The 17,418-nt window shown below is 37.2% G+C and overlaps 1 pseudogene; it reads left to right on the forward strand.

Annotated features, from left to right (window-relative positions):
• On the forward strand, window positions 636–12,610 carry LOC109845852 (annotated as a pseudogene).

Below are 17,418 nucleotides of genomic sequence, written 5' to 3' on the forward strand. Positions count from 1 at the left end.
ATTCAGCCCACCCCTCCTCGGTGATTCGAACCACTTAGGGTTTTGTTGAGCAGTTCAGAAGGAGTCACGACTACGAAGGCAAAGATCTACATTCCCGGTTTCCTGGCTGGGGAATTTTCACGAACACAAGCCCTATCTTTTATTGGCTGCATGATTGTTTTTTTGTTTTTTTTGTGATTATTTCGTTGCTAAGTTTTCTTAAATCTCATATACTATAATCTTTAAATGTTTCTCAAAGGTGGCATCTTTTGGATTTTTGAATAAAGATAGGATTTTTTATAAGTTTACGGGAGGGAATATTTTGGGATAGAGCATAAAACTGTTAGTAAATAATAAATACCATATGCTATAGGTCACTTTTTTTTTCTTCTTCTGAATTTGTAATGTAGGGCTTCCAATGTTGTATTTTGAACTTCACATTCTTAATTTTTTTAAATAAATTAAGATGATCCTTAGGCAGTCCCCAATTTACAGTAAGTTGTATTCAATCCAATAATTGGGCTTATGAATCTTCAATGACGATTAAGTTTGATCCGGAATGATCTAATATTTTTGGTGATCCTTTTTCTTCAATTTTCCTCATATTTGGACAACTGGTTGAATATATTTTGGACGTGTTAACATTAATGTTTTAGATGGAGCATCATCGTGAAGTGGAGGTTGTTGATCATGAGTCTTTTAGCATTATGGCATTATCACCTTTAGATGGCCGATATTTGCAGAAAGTCAAGGATTTGCACCCATTCTTTAGTGAATATGGGTTAATCCGTTGCCGTGTAATGGTCGAGGTAACTTTCATTAAATTCTCATGTAAGAATACATATTTAATCAGTGCTTTTTTATTCAACACCAGCACGGTGTTAGTCTTACATTATGTTTTTTTAAGAATAATGGTTTCATATTTAAATGTAGATTATACAATCATTTTTGTAGCGAATGATAAAGAAATGTTTCTGGAAAAGCATGAAGAAACTGTGGTTGTTGATTGGATATCCTTGTTCGTGTGGCTTACAAATCATAATATGTCTCAGGTATTTAGATAAAAGGTTTAAAGTCTTAGTTAGCTCAAAAGGTTTAAAGTTGTGCCTAAAATCTTCTATGAACCGTTGGGATATTTATATTTGATATGCATATCTGACAATAGTACCCCTCTTCTAATAAATTTGCATATGATGTAGTATTAGCAGTTTTTGTATGAGTCCATCGAAAGTTGTTTATTTAGGTCATGCTTATTAGTGTGCTTTCTTTTACAATCTGACAAAACGTCCAGCCTCTCATTTAATATAGGTAGCAGTCTTCATTAAAACTTGTCATAGTGTAGTCATGTCTTGGGTAATGGAGAAAGAGGTAACTTACAAGTAAAAAAGGTTTACCTATTTCTCCCTTACCCATCATGATATGACAAAGATGGCCACTGTAGTTATTTTCATGTTGGCTACTTAGTGCAAAATGCTAATCTGAAGCGATTCTTTTTTAGTTAAAATGGTTGCTAAAATTATCATAATTACCTGAAATCAAGGAGGTTCAAAGCTTTAGCGAGAATGCCAGGTCTTATTTAGAAAGTATAGTTAGTGGCTTCAGCAAAGCTAATGCTCTCGAAGTGAAAAAGATTGAAAAAGTAACTAACCACGATGTTAAAGTAGTGGAATACTTCTTGAAACAGAAATGTCAATCCAATGCTGAGATTGCTGAGGTGAGTTTTTGATGTTCCTTGTTGTGGGTACTCTATGCTTCCTCTTTTTATAACTACGACTAACTGTGATTTCAAAGATTTCATTTAATGCTTAATATTTGACATCAGATTCTACAAAATTCTTTTTTAGGTACTGGAGTTTTTCCATTTTGCTTGTACATCAGAGGATATAAATAATTTAGCCGATGCATTGGCACTGAAGGAGGCGTTCAACACTGTAATATTTCCTGTGATGATTGAGTTGTTGAATGCAATATGCAAATTAGTCAAGTAAAATGCTCATATCTCCATGTTGTCTCTCACTTATGGACAGGTATTTTCAGTTCTAGATGAGAGGCAACTCTTGTTATAACGGAATACCAACTTTTTGTTGATTAGATGTTATCTACAAAACTTTAATGCTATATAAGTATAATTGAAAATCTAATATTTCCCTTTAATTTGTGTTTACTCATAGAAGGACATAGTTTATTGTACATATTGATTTAAAAAAAGAATCAGAAGCTATTAGACAAAGAAAATGTAGAGAATGCTTTAAGGAAAAAGAAAAATTCTTTTTCGTTTCCATGAACTAATTTATTTAGCAATCCTAAATTCTTAATAAAATTTATCCCAAATGGAGTAGGGATGCAACTGACAAGAGCACGTTTAGAGAAGGATTAGAGAAGTGGGAGTACTCAAAGAAAAACAATGTACTCTTGGGTTTAAAAAGTTAAACTTAACCTAAGGTGCACAAGGTAATATTCCACTAAGAATTTTTCCCTAATGTCCTGGTGGTAGATTTTTTTGGTTGAAATAACTCAAAGATTTCTGGCTGGTCATTTTGGTGAAATTTTTTATACAAAAGTAAGCTTTTTCTTGGGGGGCGGGGCATATATAGAAATAATTAAATAATGATTACATGCTGAAACTCAGGAATTTTCTACATCATGTATAATTACTGGTTTGATAAAGATTATACTATTTATCTTCATTCATATATGTTTGCAGGATATGTTCTACATTCCTTTCTTCACAAGTTTTTAGCTTGATGCTATGAAATAAATTGAATGGAACCTTTTCAATATGAAGGTTCAAAATAATATAATCATGTCTTTGTTTCTTATTCAGTCCTACACCAAAAAATGAGTGAGAAGTTAAGTTGCTTAAATAGGTATGCCCAAGACTCAAGTGTAACACGACTAGTTGATTTTGGCAGTGGGTTGAGTCAAACGTGTTACACTTGGTGGGTCCCACAGCTTGTACTGCACCAATGGGCCCGGCGGCCCGGGGCGTGACAAATTGTATCATAGCAATTGCAAGTCTGAAGTATGGAGGTAAGTGCTATGCGGAGCTAAGTGCTATATTGCGTGAGTGCGGTGGGTGCTATCTCTAGAGTCCACATAACTTAGTAATACCGGGATGTGCAAATTGTCATGTCATGATGAGGGCGTCGCTTATTTAAGGTGGGGTGTTTGTGACACTCCTATTTAGTCCAACATCAGGAAATGAGTGAGAATTTAAGTGGCTTTAATTATTTAAGTGTAACATCGGTAAGTCAATTTGGCAGTAGATTGAGCCAAACAACACGTTACACTTATTGGGTCCCACGGCTTGTACCGTACCAATGGGCCCGTAAGGCCGGAACGTGACATAACCAATATTAGAAGCAGACATATACTAAGTTGACTGCTCAAAGCAGCTGAAATATCATATTGATAATTTTCTTCGTTATGCTACAGGAATAAATGATTTGCTTTTGTAATAGGTTTATGTGGTTTAGTTCTGATATCTTCTAACTCCCTTTGTAGCCTGCTTCACCCACTACTTTGGGAAAGGAGATGGCAAATTTTTCTTTCAGACTAAGTGAAGTAGGGAAGACCTTAACAGAAGTGCAAATATTAGGCAAGTGTGCTGGAGCTGTTGGAAACTACAATGCACATAAAGTTACATATCCTGATACTGATTGGCCAACTGTTGCAGCTGAGTTCGTGACCTCTTTGGGGTTAGGTTTCAACCCTTACATAAAATAGACATGTTTAATTACTTCTACTACTTTTCTGTTTGCAAGGTTTTACCTATCTGATTCATTTCAGCTTGATGGAATTTTTTTGCGTAATTAAGTAGTGCATAGACGATTTTGATATAGTTTTTCCTTTGTGGATGACTTGGATAGGTTTCATTAATGGGAGAAGTACTTTATTTACCAGTACTTTTTGACACTGTTGCTCGTATTCATTGTTCTCTACTTGAACTAGTTTACTAGTAAATAGTCCCCGTGAAGATTTAGGCAACTATACAAACTGTAAAAGTGTATAACTAATAGAGCCTCAAGATTTTCATTAATATGAGTTTTGCAATCGACTCAGGTAAATGAAATGTAGGTTTTTTTTTGCCATTTCACGTTTCAAGAGCTTACAAAAGGTGATTCATATAGTAAGTAGATACTATCATGTGCATGCTTGATAATAAGTAGATACACTTGCAGGTTATCCATCTATCTTGGAATTACAGTACATTTATCAATTAGCCTATTCTACACCAACTAGTTAGTGCATAAATATTAATGGAATTGCAGCGCTAGCTAATAATTTTGTTAAGTTTGTGTTGTCTGAAAGGTTACATCATTGTGGCCTATGAATGGAATGGCACTTGACTTGGATGCATACTCTCTATCTGAGCCGGTTGCTTGCTCCGTATACAGATTGAGCCGCATGACTATATCACAAAGCTTTTCAACGCAGTTGTTTAGTTTAATAACATCCTGACTGATTTTGATCGGGACATATGGGCTATATTTTGTTAGGTTATTTTAAGCAGGTAACTTTCTTATGCTTGACCACTATATGTTGGGTGCGGCATGGAAGCGGTCGAATCACACAAGCTAATCAAGAGAGATCACAACCAAATTGAATAAGCACAATCACCAAGAATACAAGAGATTTACGTGGTTCGGCAAGTTGCCTACGTCCACGGGGCAAGAAGGGGATGGGGTTTTCACTAATAGAGAAAGAGTACAAATTGAGATTACAAATCACTCGAAGGAACAAACTAATCTCACCAACAAGCTCTTAATCTCTCCAAAAAAAATCCTAAACAAATAGCTCAGAAAATACCTCTTTCTGTGGTCCTAATATCCCCAATTTGCTACCTCCAAACTATCAAAATCGTGTTCCTATTTATACCAAAATAGAAACCCAAACAGAATACAAATAGGAACTCTAACTGTGCAGAAAACATGTCATAAATCGACTTAACAGAGGCCACAAGTTGACTTGGCAGAGCGAAAAGCACTAACTGGAGAACACTTCATAAGTCGACTTAACAAACACCATAAATCGACTTGCCAGAGCCAAAAAATAATGATTCCAGAGCAGATCATAAGTCGACATATAGTCGGCTTACCATAAGTCGACTTATGCCTATGCATGAGTCGACTCATGACACAGAATCTGCAAAAAGCAAACAAAAACTAGAATTTCCCAAATTTCTCCACAATTCTCCACCTCGGCGAAGTTTTCCCAAAACTGAGCCGACACCAACCAAACCAAATGTCCCACTTGTTGCATCCAAGACGTCGTGGAAACCCTTCATGAACGGACTCAATCCACAACAAGTCGAGATCCAAATGAGAATGCGAATACTCTCCAAACGGCGGTATCTACTCACCAAATCGGCTGCATCAAAACTGCTTCCTACGTATCCTCTTGCCCAAGGAATCAAGCCTTCACGTAGTTCACCAAAACGGCCTCCAAAGGTCTCAATCCGCTAGAAGAGTTCGTAGTCCTTCTCCAACATCACGACCAAGTCTACGGATGAAAGCACCTCTAATGGCCCTAAATTGAAACAATCCAAACATCTCCACCTGAGATGAACCAATGGCCCTATCCAAACTACATCTATCAGCTACACTCGAATCAATCAACCTATCATCTGCATCCAAATCAACATGATTCCCAATCTGTGTCACATCAGCTAGGAATCAATCAACCTATCATCTGCATCCAAATCAACATGATTCCCAATCTGTGTCACATCAGCTAGAATCCTAAATGATGCAGTATGATCTGGAGTCCAAATCAACATGATTCCCAATCTGTGTCACATCAGCTAGAATCCTAAATGATGCAGTATGATCTGGAGTCTCCATCTAACATGGAGTAGCATCACTCTCCACCCTCTGCGATGTCCTAATAATCTGATCACCACTCTCCACCTGTCGAGAGTCAAATATGACATACCTACTCAGAACAAAGTCAAAAGCCAATACCTGATAATCAAACATGCCTCTGAATCCCAAATGTGCTATCGGATCAAATCTCACATCCATGATGTAACCAAGTGCCGGGTAGCCAAACATCTGACTCAACCCAAAATCTGAAGCAGCTCCACCAGATCCCATATCTCTACATGCAGCAGTCGGTAACCTATACATAAGATGGCCCAAACATGTCTTATCCCGCACACCAATGCCAATGCTCGACATCAAACGCCTATCCTCCTCCAGAAAGGGACAGTTCCCCAAATCTACCATCTCATCACGTTGCCTCAAAGTTTCCAAACCAATGAAGTGTCTCCTATTGCCATGAACTTGGCACAAACGTAAAAAAGAACCCCTACCATAATCAGAACGTCGGGTTACCTTTCTACCAACACACTTCCTATATCTGTTGCGGGCTTCTTGGACTTCACACCAACGGGACTTGATTGTAACCCACCAATGCCTAGAGCAATCCCTAACTTCAGAAACCACATACCTATTACCTCCCAATGATGCTCCTTGGAAGGCCTCCAAATGCCTGAATGAACACCCCTCAGAAGACCCCTCGAATGATGGATAGAAGTGCCTAACTCCACCTCAGTCTTCTTGCTCATACTAATGGGTTCATAGGACTTCAAACTGTAGGTCATAGCACTCCTCAACAACCTATGCATGGCATTACCAATCAAATAACCCGGCATCAAACAACGCTACAGTCTAGCCAAATCTGATGAAGTCATCATCCCCCTATCAATCATTGTGCTTCTGAGCAAATAATACAAACTGCTCCTTCTGACGCCTTTCATCACAATCATGGACCCTAATGTGACCTTCAAGCTTATATCCACTAAGGTCACCCTATAGCCTGCTGCCACCAAAGCTCCAAGTTAAATAATGTTCATCTTCAATTGCGGAACAAACCTCACATCATCTAACTCTCGCATCATCCCATTACTCATCCTAATCAGAACAGTACCAATACCACCAATAGAGCATGCATATCCATTACCCATGAGCACAACATCCTCTCTTTCCAACTTCTGAAAGCTGGAGAACCAATCCCTTCTAGGGCAAACGTGGTAAGAAGCACCCGAATCTAATACCCACTCCGTAGAGTCAGCATCACAAACTGATGGTAGTACGAATAACGAATAGCCTGAAGAATCCGAATCTGAATTGTTGCTACTAGTCTTGACAATATTCACTTCTGAAGCTTGTACAGCTTTCCCCTTATTCTTCTCAGCTCGATCTAACTTTGGGCATTCAGCTTTCCAATGTCCATCCTCTTTACAAAAAGCGCACTGATTCCTACGAATCCCACAATGTGCACCTCTAGACTGTGACCTCTTGCTTCGGTTTGAACCACGACCATGAACTACTAATGCATCTCCCGATGCCTTCTCGGATGACTCATCAACACTCTTCCTCAACTCATAATTCACCAACGCTGAGGTCATCTCCTTATAGCTAATGGTTGTTCTTCCATTAATCATAGTGAGAACAAAGATACCATAATCGTGCAATGAACACAAAAGTAACATCGCCTGGTCTTCATCCTCCACCATGATATCCACATTGGCCATGTTAGAAAGTAGCTTCGTGAAGTTGTTAACATGTTCCCTAATGAAACTCCCTTCTTCATCTTGAACTGATAAAACCTCTTCTTCAAGTGAAGCCGATTCTCAATGCTCTTAGTAAGATACTTTTCATTGAGTGTTTCCCACATCTTCTTCGCTGACGTCTTGTTCATCACATCATAAATAAGATCCGGCATCAAGCATGACCGAATAACTCCACACGCCCTACTATTCATCTTCTTCCAAATCTTATCTTCCATATCAGTAGGTTTCTCTTGTAACTTAAGAGTATCTTCCAAATTCTGTGTGTCTAACGCATCCATCACCTGGCATCTCCACAAACTGAAATTGATCTTGCCATCAAACTTCGGAACATCGATCTTCATGTTATTGATGCTCAAACTATGTATCGTCTTCGTAAGGGATGATCCTGGTGTGCTTCCTTCACCCATGTTGTCTATCTAACTCTTCAAATAGGAATCCTTTTAGAGACTCCTTCAAACAAGCCTCAAACGTCAACAAACGAATGCGGAACAAACGAAGAATAGATCCAAACTAAAAAAGATAGAGTCTTTACCAAAAAATCCCACCTTTATCACCAAACGAAGCCCTAGCCAAACTTCCAAAATGATCTACTCCTCCAAATAGCCCAAGCCTAACCAGAGCTCAGATACCAAATTGTTGTGCGCGGTACGAAAGCGGTCGAATCACACAAGCCAAACAAGAGAGATCACAACCAAATTGAACAAGCACAATCACCAATAACACAAGAGATTTACATGGTTTGGCAAGTTGCCTACAAACCAATGCGGAACAAACGAAGAATAGATACAAACAGAAAAAAATATAGTCTTTACCAAAAAATCCCACCTTTATCACCAAACGAAGCCCTAGCCGAACTTCCAAAACAGTCTACTCCTCCAAATAGCCCAAGCCTAACCCTAGCTCTGATACCAAATTGTTGTGCATGGTGTGAAAGCAGTTGAATCACACAAGCCAAACAAGAGAGATCACAACCAAATTGAACAAGCACAATCACCAATAACACAAGAGATTTACGTGGTTTGGCAAGTTGCCTACGTCCACGGGGCAAGAACGGGATGGTGTTTTCACTAATAGAGAAAGAGTACAAATTGAGATTACAAATCACTTGAAGGAACAAACTAATCTCACCAACAAGCTCCTAATCTCTCCAAATAAAACCCTAAACAAATAGCTCAGAAAATACCTCTTTTCTATGCTCCAAATATCCCCAATTTGCTACCTCCAAACCCTCAAAATCGTGTTCCTATTTATACTAAAATAGAAACCCAAACAGAATCCAAATAGGAACTCTAACTGCGCAGAAAACTCGTCATAAGTCGACTTAACAAAGGCCACAAGTCGACTTGGCAGAGCGAAAAACACTAACTGGAGAACACTTCATAAGTCGACTTAATAGACACCATAAGTCGACTTGCAAGAGCCAAAAAACAGCGATTCCAGAGCAGAACATAAGTCGACTTATAGTCGGCTTATCATTAGTCGACTTATGCCTGTGCATGAGTTGACTTATGACACAAAATCTGCAAAAAACACACAAAAACTAGAATTTCCCAAATTTCTCCACATTATACCCATGAAATATTACGACCTATTTTAGCTCCCAAACTTCCAATTTGAACTAAATGATTTCATAATAATTTTGCTTTCCAGATGACCAAGGTTGGGGAGATTGGGTCTTCAACTATACCTCATAAAATTAATCCCATTGATTTTTAGAATAGTAAGGGCAACTTGTGTTTGGCTAATGCTATTTCATCTGCTCTCAGCTCGAAATTTCCCATCTCTCATATGCAGGTGTGTATCATTTACTTTTCCATCTGTATTCATGGTTCTTGAGGAGTACCTAATGTGAAGTTCAGTGCTATATCACAGTTCAAAAACCACGTCTTAGTGTCTCATTCTGGTAAAGTGATACTATACTTATTGCATGTGTAATCATTGACAGAGGGATTTGACCGATTCCACTGTTTTGAGGAATTTGGGTATTGGATCTGGGTATTCACTCTTGGCATACAAAAGTGCACTACAAGGAATCTGGAAGATTCAGGTTAGTAGTAAAATCTGTATGAGATAGTTATCACTAGAGAATTAGATATAAAGCTAGATGTGTTATTGGTAGGAAATGTGCCGCTGTCATCGATCTTTGCTTCATGTGTGTTTTTTGTTCTGTTCTTGCTTTAACTATTTGGGTTGGGCATATGTTGAATTTGAATTCGTCACTAATGCAAGATGCTAAATTTTGTGAATTACAAGATCATAGAAACGTGGATCCATTTTAAGATGAATTCTTGTCTTGCTGTCAACATAATTTCTATCCAATGTACATCTGTCTAATAATATATATGATTTTACGGATGTTTAAGTTTTTTTCTATATAAGTATTTCTTTTATAAAATTGTACTAACCATTTCCCTCAAAAATATTGGATGAAATATGTCTTTGCTATCCTTTTCAATTTCCTTTAGATCTATTATTTAGGATCCATAACTATGATATCTGGCAAGATTCTTTTGAAAAAATCCTGTCTGTACGTCCGAGTAGTTGACGCGAAGAAAGATACATCTAAAAGTGGCAAAAGCTCCTTTTTACTCAATATGCTACCGACATATAAAGACAATCCTAATGTTGACATTTAATTAGGGGTGGAAAATGGGTCGGGTTGGGTCGGGCAGGGTCATAGTTGACCCAACCCATATAAGTGTGACCCGACCCGACCCGTTTAACAAATGAGTCAATGCGATCCGACCCGTTTGTTAAACGGGTTACCCGACCGACCCATATAACTCGAGGACCCATTTATCAAATCTCAGTTCAATATCATGGATACTATATAGATCAAGATGAAATTCATTTGACTCTTTCGAAAAACACGAGTCAAAATATGCAATATTGCTACATAGATTGTACAAGACATTAACCCTTTTAATAACAATCCTAATTAAGGATTAGGTTGCTGCTTATTCACAGCATTATAAACCATGGTCCCCGCCTTCTTGGCCGTCGCCTCACTCCGACGAACCCCCCAATCCTATTGATCCTCGTACGACATAAAAGTCAAAACCGGACAGAACCTGGGCTTTAGAAAAAACCTGCACACTCTCAGGCTAACCTCTGACCCTTCAACCCTACAACGTAGTTCCTCCTCAGATCCAGAGCTCCACTCTCGACTAGATCCCAGCAGTTCTCTCCCATCAAGGTGAAGTAGTTCCCCGACAGCGATAGGTTATCCAGCTTCCTGTAGCTCGCCAGGTTGTAGAGCACGACGGGCACCCATTTCCTCCCCTTCTCTGACCTCCCCTTGTCCTCCTCCGATCTCATTTGTACGAGCAGAACCACGACCGATCTCTACCATTGAAACGCTAGCTCGCTGTCGATGAGGGCCGAGACGTGGCTGACCGCGCCGGAGACGCTGGACCTGGTGGGAAACTAGGGGTCGAAGGAAGAGGAGAGAGGAGAAGGAGGATGAAGACGACGAAGATGATCTTCATATTTGGAGTTTGCAACCCATTTAGAATTAAACGGGTCGGTATTGGGTTACACTGGTCAGATCTGGTCAACACCTAATTTACTCATCCAATAAACGGCTCAGTTCGGGTTGACCCGTTTATGACCCGACCCATATAACTTGACCCGTACCTAATATAAACGGGTCAGGTCAGGTCGGGTTGATGGGTCGGGTCATAATTTGCCACCCTACATTTAATCAAGTTTATTCTAAAACTTGCCCAAATTAGTTTGAAGTTTAAAGCTCATTATTTTAAAGTAATAATACTTTTATTGTACATTTTTGATACAGTGCCATCAATATGTCTCATTCCAAATTACATATTTAATAATGACATGAAATTACACTGCTTTGTAACTCTCTTTGTTTCTTAATTCTTTATTTCTTCTCCATCATAAGTAGGTAAATGAGTCTCGTATCAATGAAGACCTGGACCAGGTGTGGGAGGTGCTTACAAACAGTAAGTCCTGACAGTGCACTGCACTTCCCTTTAGACTTTATTATGACTGCTTTTGTATAATTTTTCTTTTTTCTGCTTTTGTTGGTTATATGATGTAATATCAAAGGTCTGCTTGTATGTTGAATTGTTCCTGAAGGTTTTATATAAGACATCTAATTCCACATCCCCTACTATTTTGACTATATGTTGGGAAAGATGACAGTCCCAGAGACGGGTATTTTCACTCGAAAACCAATAGAATATAAATAGATTAAGTCTCAATGATGGTCTAGTTATGAACTATTATTCTAGCATTCCTTCTTAAGCTGGAAGAGCATATAGACCTGTAATTTTTAGCTAGTTAAATCAAAGAAAAAAATTCCCTTCCCCTTCCTCCCTCCCAAACCCCCCCCCAAAAAAAGATAATGTTTTAGGGAAACCGTTACCTATCTGTCTGAATTGACATGTGAAGTGACATTTTGCTCAATATCATTTCATAATGAAGTGACAATCAGCCTTTATATGCTTCCTGTTCTCATGAGACTTAGTTTGTACCATTGGTAATATACGCCAGAACCTGATTATTATGATGTATTTCCATAGCCTGAGGTAGAAACACACCTATCTCCTGATGAAGGTATTTAATCAACATAATCCCTCAAGCAGCAAGAGCCATAACTTGATAATCAACCTTAGCAATAAATCATAGAACGATAGTCTGCTTCATCGTGAGATCACCAAATTCCTCCAATAAAAGTACAATATGTGCCAACGAGACGCTATCAAGAGTATCATTTGCTCAATCAACATCAAAATAACCAATAATATTAAAGAATAAAAGAGATCATTGTTGCTGATGGACTCTTTCTTGCATTAGGTTATGCGCAGATACAACGTCCCATAGGCATATGAGAAGCTGAAGGATCTCTCCAGAGGAAGAAATGCCAGCAAGGAGAGCATTCAAAAGTTCACTAATGCCTTGCAATTGCCAGAAGAAGCAAAGAGCGTTCTCTTGAATTTGACTCCCCAGTCAAACATTGGAGAAGCAGAGAAGTTGTCTAAGTCTACTGACGATCATGTGGATTTGGTGAATAGGTTTAGGCTTTTATAGCCATTGAAACAAATGTTGAATGAACGAGATGAAAATTTTACTAATTGAACTCTTCGTGGTTCATGTTACTTCCCCTTTGCATTTTCGTTATGAGCAAAGGCAGTTGATACCACAAACCGTTTGTGTTTGTATTATTGTGTGAGCTTGCAAGGGTAAATTAACAAAAGGAAAACAAAATTTAATAAGCTTGTAGCATTGTTGGGTGATCTTTAGACCGTTTCAATCAATTTCATTTGGTTCTTTTACTAATGGCCTGGAGGAAGAAAATTGCAAGCAGAAGGCTTCAAATGCTAGAAATGGATTCTAGAGAAACAACACGGGTATGCTTCCATATATTGCTAAGTTCATTGTATTCTCCTTGTGTCAATTGTATTTTGTATTCTCCTGGTACTTGTATTTGTTATTAACATACATGAATCAGAATGCTTCGACTGTTATATTGTAAGTCGGGGGATTTGATTATTGGATTTATGCCCCTATGCAGGTTTTCCCCCTTGTGCTAATTGTCTCCTTGATAGTTTGTTTTCATTTGAAATACTTGAAGTTTATTTACCTCGAAACTTATATTTATATTGATTGTTGGTAGCTACCCCTTCCGCAGGATGCAATAGTAATTCTTGTTTATGCGATTTGAACAATATTCTTGTGTTCTTTTCTTTTGAAATAAGGTATCTGGGTACTTGAATCTGTAAATATCAACAAACCTATGTGTGGTATATTGGTATTGGTTGAACGATTCTGCCTTAGTATTCTCTTTTTGTTCACAACATAGATTTCTTGTTTTTTACATATTTAGATGCAGTTAGTTGTTGTCCTGTTCCATTCTCTCAATCTTTAACATCTGTATGGTCTTGAAACTACTAGCACACTTGAAAACAACTATCAAAATATCCGATGAAAATTTTATGTGGCGTGTTCTCGCCTATAAGAATTGAGATACGTGGTAAGGATTGAGAGAATTAGACCGTGTTTATTATCACATAAGTAAAGAGAATCCAGATCCGAAAAATATAGTTGCTTCTCTAATTAAATCAAAATATGCAAAATCAAAATCTAAATATGCAAAATCAAAAATCACTCTAGTTCTTTCTCTAATGTGCCTCAAAAGAGTATAGTTTGCTTTGAACTCGAAGAGTAAATATTTGACAAAACCTGTTGACAGTAAAAAGTTTATTATTCTATTGAATTTCGTGACAGCTGTTATATCAAGTTCTTCTCATTACTACTTGAATTAACTTAAGTTTCATTAGCTTAATATTCTATTCTTTTCTTAGAAATAGTGCCTATAGCTTGGGATCTCAAGCAACTATTATTATGATAAGTATGAAGAGTTTTGAGAAATGAAAAAAGGAAAAAAAAAAGAAAAGAAAAATGAGCTATTTGTATTGCAGTAAGCAAGCAGACGTACAAAAAACAGCCAGATTATTTCTACGAGTAAAGTTTCATTCACTTATAACGGAATGTACCACTACCACCCAAATACTGTTAGCGTCTTTAATATTTGATGAAAGTTAACAGTGGTGATTCTTAACATTACATTCATCATAAGATTTTTCTGATGTGACAATGATCTGACCCTGCCATGTTCAGCAAAAAAATTAGTGAAATCACAAGTTCAACATACACGTTTGTATGAAACTTGTAACTAATTTTTGCTAACATGCCAGCCATGTGATCTCCTCAACAATATTTTACAGAAATTTGAAAAAGAACATAGATTGATGACAATGATAATATTAATGACTGTGGTTGATGACTTCTAAATATTAATGATCTGAAAGGACCGAAACGATACTTGGCTAGCACATGAGGGACCTACAACAAAGTTTTGCCAAAAATCTATATGCATTATTAGATTATCCATCATTTACCTTCCTTTTAAAGAAAATATCTAATGAACTAAACCTAACCTCCACAGGAAACGCATATAAAATAAATCAAGGCGCTCGCTCCTCGCTCTCTCCGATTCCTTTAAAAAAAGGTGGCTCCTTTTTCCCGTTCCACTAAACCCCGAAAAAATTCCCCCAATAAAAATCTAGGGTTAGGGTTTCAATCTCGTCTGTAACTCCAAGGAAAAGCTCTTATCACCCCCTCGAGCCCTGTTCGCTTTCTTGCCGCCCTTTTCCTCCTCACCCTCTTCATCTTCAGTTAGTAGACGATCAAGCCATCTAGGGTTTTGGATTCAGCCCACCCCTCCTCGACGATTCGAACCACTTAGGGTTTCGTTGAGCAGTTCAGAAGGAGTCACAACAATGAAGGTAAAGATCTCCATTCCCGGTTTCCTGGCTGGGGAATTTTCACGAACACAAGCCCTATCTTTTATTGGTTGCATGCTTGTTTTTTGCTTTTTTGTGATTATTTCGTTGCTAAGTTTTCTTAAATCTCATATACTATAATCTTGAAATATTTCTCAAAAGGAGCATCTTTTGGATCTTTGAATAAAGATAGGATTTTTTATAAGTTTACAGGAGGGAATATTTTGGGATAGAGCATAAAACTTTTAGTAAATAATAAATATCATATGCTATAGGTCACTTATTTTCTTCTTCTGAATTTGTAACGTAGGGCTTCCACTATTGTATTTTGAATTTTAGGTTCTTAATTTTTTTAAAATAAATTGAGATGATCCTTTGGCAGTCCCCAATTTATAGTGAGCTGTATTCAATCCAATAATTGGGCTTATGAATCTTCAATGGTGATTAAGTTTGATCCGGAATGATCTAATTTTTTTGGTGATCCTTTTTCTTCAATTTTCCTCATATTTGGGCAACTGATTGAATATGTTTTGGCTATGTGAACATTAATATTTTTGATGGAGCATCATCGTGAAGAGGAGGTTGTTGATCATGAGTCTTTTAGCACTATGGCATTATCACCTTTAGATGGCCGATATTTGCAGAAAGTCAAGGATTTGCACCTATTCTTTAGTGAATATGGGTTAATCCGTTGCCGTGTAATGGTCGAGGTAACTTTCATTAAATTCTCCTAAAAGAATACATATTTAATAAGTGCTTTTTTATTCAACACCAGTGCACAATGTTGGTCTTACATTATGTTTTTTTAAGAATAATGGTCTCATATTTAAATGTAGATTATACAATCATTTTTATAGTGAATGATAAAGAAATGTTTCTGGTAAAGCATGAAGAAACTGTGGTTGTTGATTAGATATCCTTGTTAGTCTAGCTTACAAATCATAATATGTCTCAGGTATTTAGATAAAAGGTTTAAAGCCTTAGTTAGCTCAAAAGGTTTAAAGTTGCACCTAAAATGTTCTGTGAACCATTGGGATATTTATATTTGATATGCATATCTGACAATAGTACCCCTCTTCTAATAAATTTGCATATGATGTAGTATTAGCAGTTTCTATATGAGGCCATCGGACATTGTTTATTTAGGTCATGCTTATTAGTGTGCTTTCTTTTTCAATCTGACAAAACGTCCAGCCTCTGCTTTGATATAGGTAGCAGTCTTCATTAAAACTTGTCATAGTGTAGTCATGTACTAGGTAATGGAGAAAGATGTAACTTACAAGTAAAAAAGGTTTACCTCGTTCTCCATTACCAATCATGATCTGACAAACATGGCCACTGTAGTTATATTTTCATGTTGGCTACTTAGTGCAAAATGCTAATATGAAGCGATTCTTTTTTAGGTAAAATGGTTTCTAAAATTGACAGAAATACCTAAAACCAAGGAGGTTCGAAGCTTTAGCGAGAATGCCAGGTCTTATTTATAAAGTATAGTTAGTGGCTTCAACAAAGCTGATGCTCTGGAAGTGAACAAGATTGAAAAAGCAACTAACCACGATGTTATGGCAGTGGAATACTTCTTGAAACAGAAATGGCAATCCAATGCTGAGATTGCTGAGGTGAGTTTTTGATGTTCCTTGTTGTGGGTATTCTATGCTTCCTCTTTTTATAACTACGACTAACTGTGGTTTCAAAGATTTCATTTGATGCTTAATATTTGACATCAGATTATACAAAATTAATTTTTAGGTTCTGGAGATTTTCCGTTTTGCTTGTACATCAGAGGATATGAATAATTTAGCCCATGCATTGGCACTGAAGGAGGCGTTCAACACTGTCATATTTCCTATGATGATTGAGTTGTTGAATGCAATATGCAAATTAGCGAAGGAAAATGCTCATATCTCCATGTTGTCTCGCACTCATAGACAGGTATTTTCAGTTCTAGATAAGAGGCAACTCTTCTTATAACGGAATACCAACTTATTGTTGATTAGATGTTATCTATAAAAGGTTTAATGCTATATAAGTATAATTGAAAATCTTATATTTCCCTTTTATTTGTGTTTACACATAGAAGGACATTGTTTATTGTATATATTGATTTAAAAAAAAGAATCAGAAGCTATTAGACTAAGAAAATGCAGAGAATGCTTCAAGGAAAAAGAAAATTTATTTTTCATTTACATGAACTAATTTATTTAGCAATCCTAAATTCTTAATGAAATTTATCCCAAATGGAGAAGGGATGCAACTGACAAGAGCACGTTTAGAGAAGGATTAAAGAAGTGGGAGTACTCAAAGAAAAACAAAGTACTCTTTGGCTTAAAAAGATAAACTTAATCTATGGTGCACAGGGTAATATTCCACTAAGAATTTTTCCCTAATGTCCTGGTGGTGGATTTTTTTTGGTTGAAATAACTCAAAGATTTCTGGCTGGTCATTTCGGTGAATTTTTTTATACAAAAGTAAGCTTTTTTTTGGGGGGGGGCATATATAGAAATAATTAAATAATGATTATATGCTGAAACTCAGGAATTTTCTACATAGGAC

Source organism: Asparagus officinalis, chromosome 6 (genome assembly GCF_001876935.1).
Source record: "Asparagus officinalis chromosome 6, Aspof.V1, whole genome shotgun sequence".
Taxonomy (NCBI): domain Eukaryota; kingdom Viridiplantae; phylum Streptophyta; class Magnoliopsida; order Asparagales; family Asparagaceae; genus Asparagus; species Asparagus officinalis.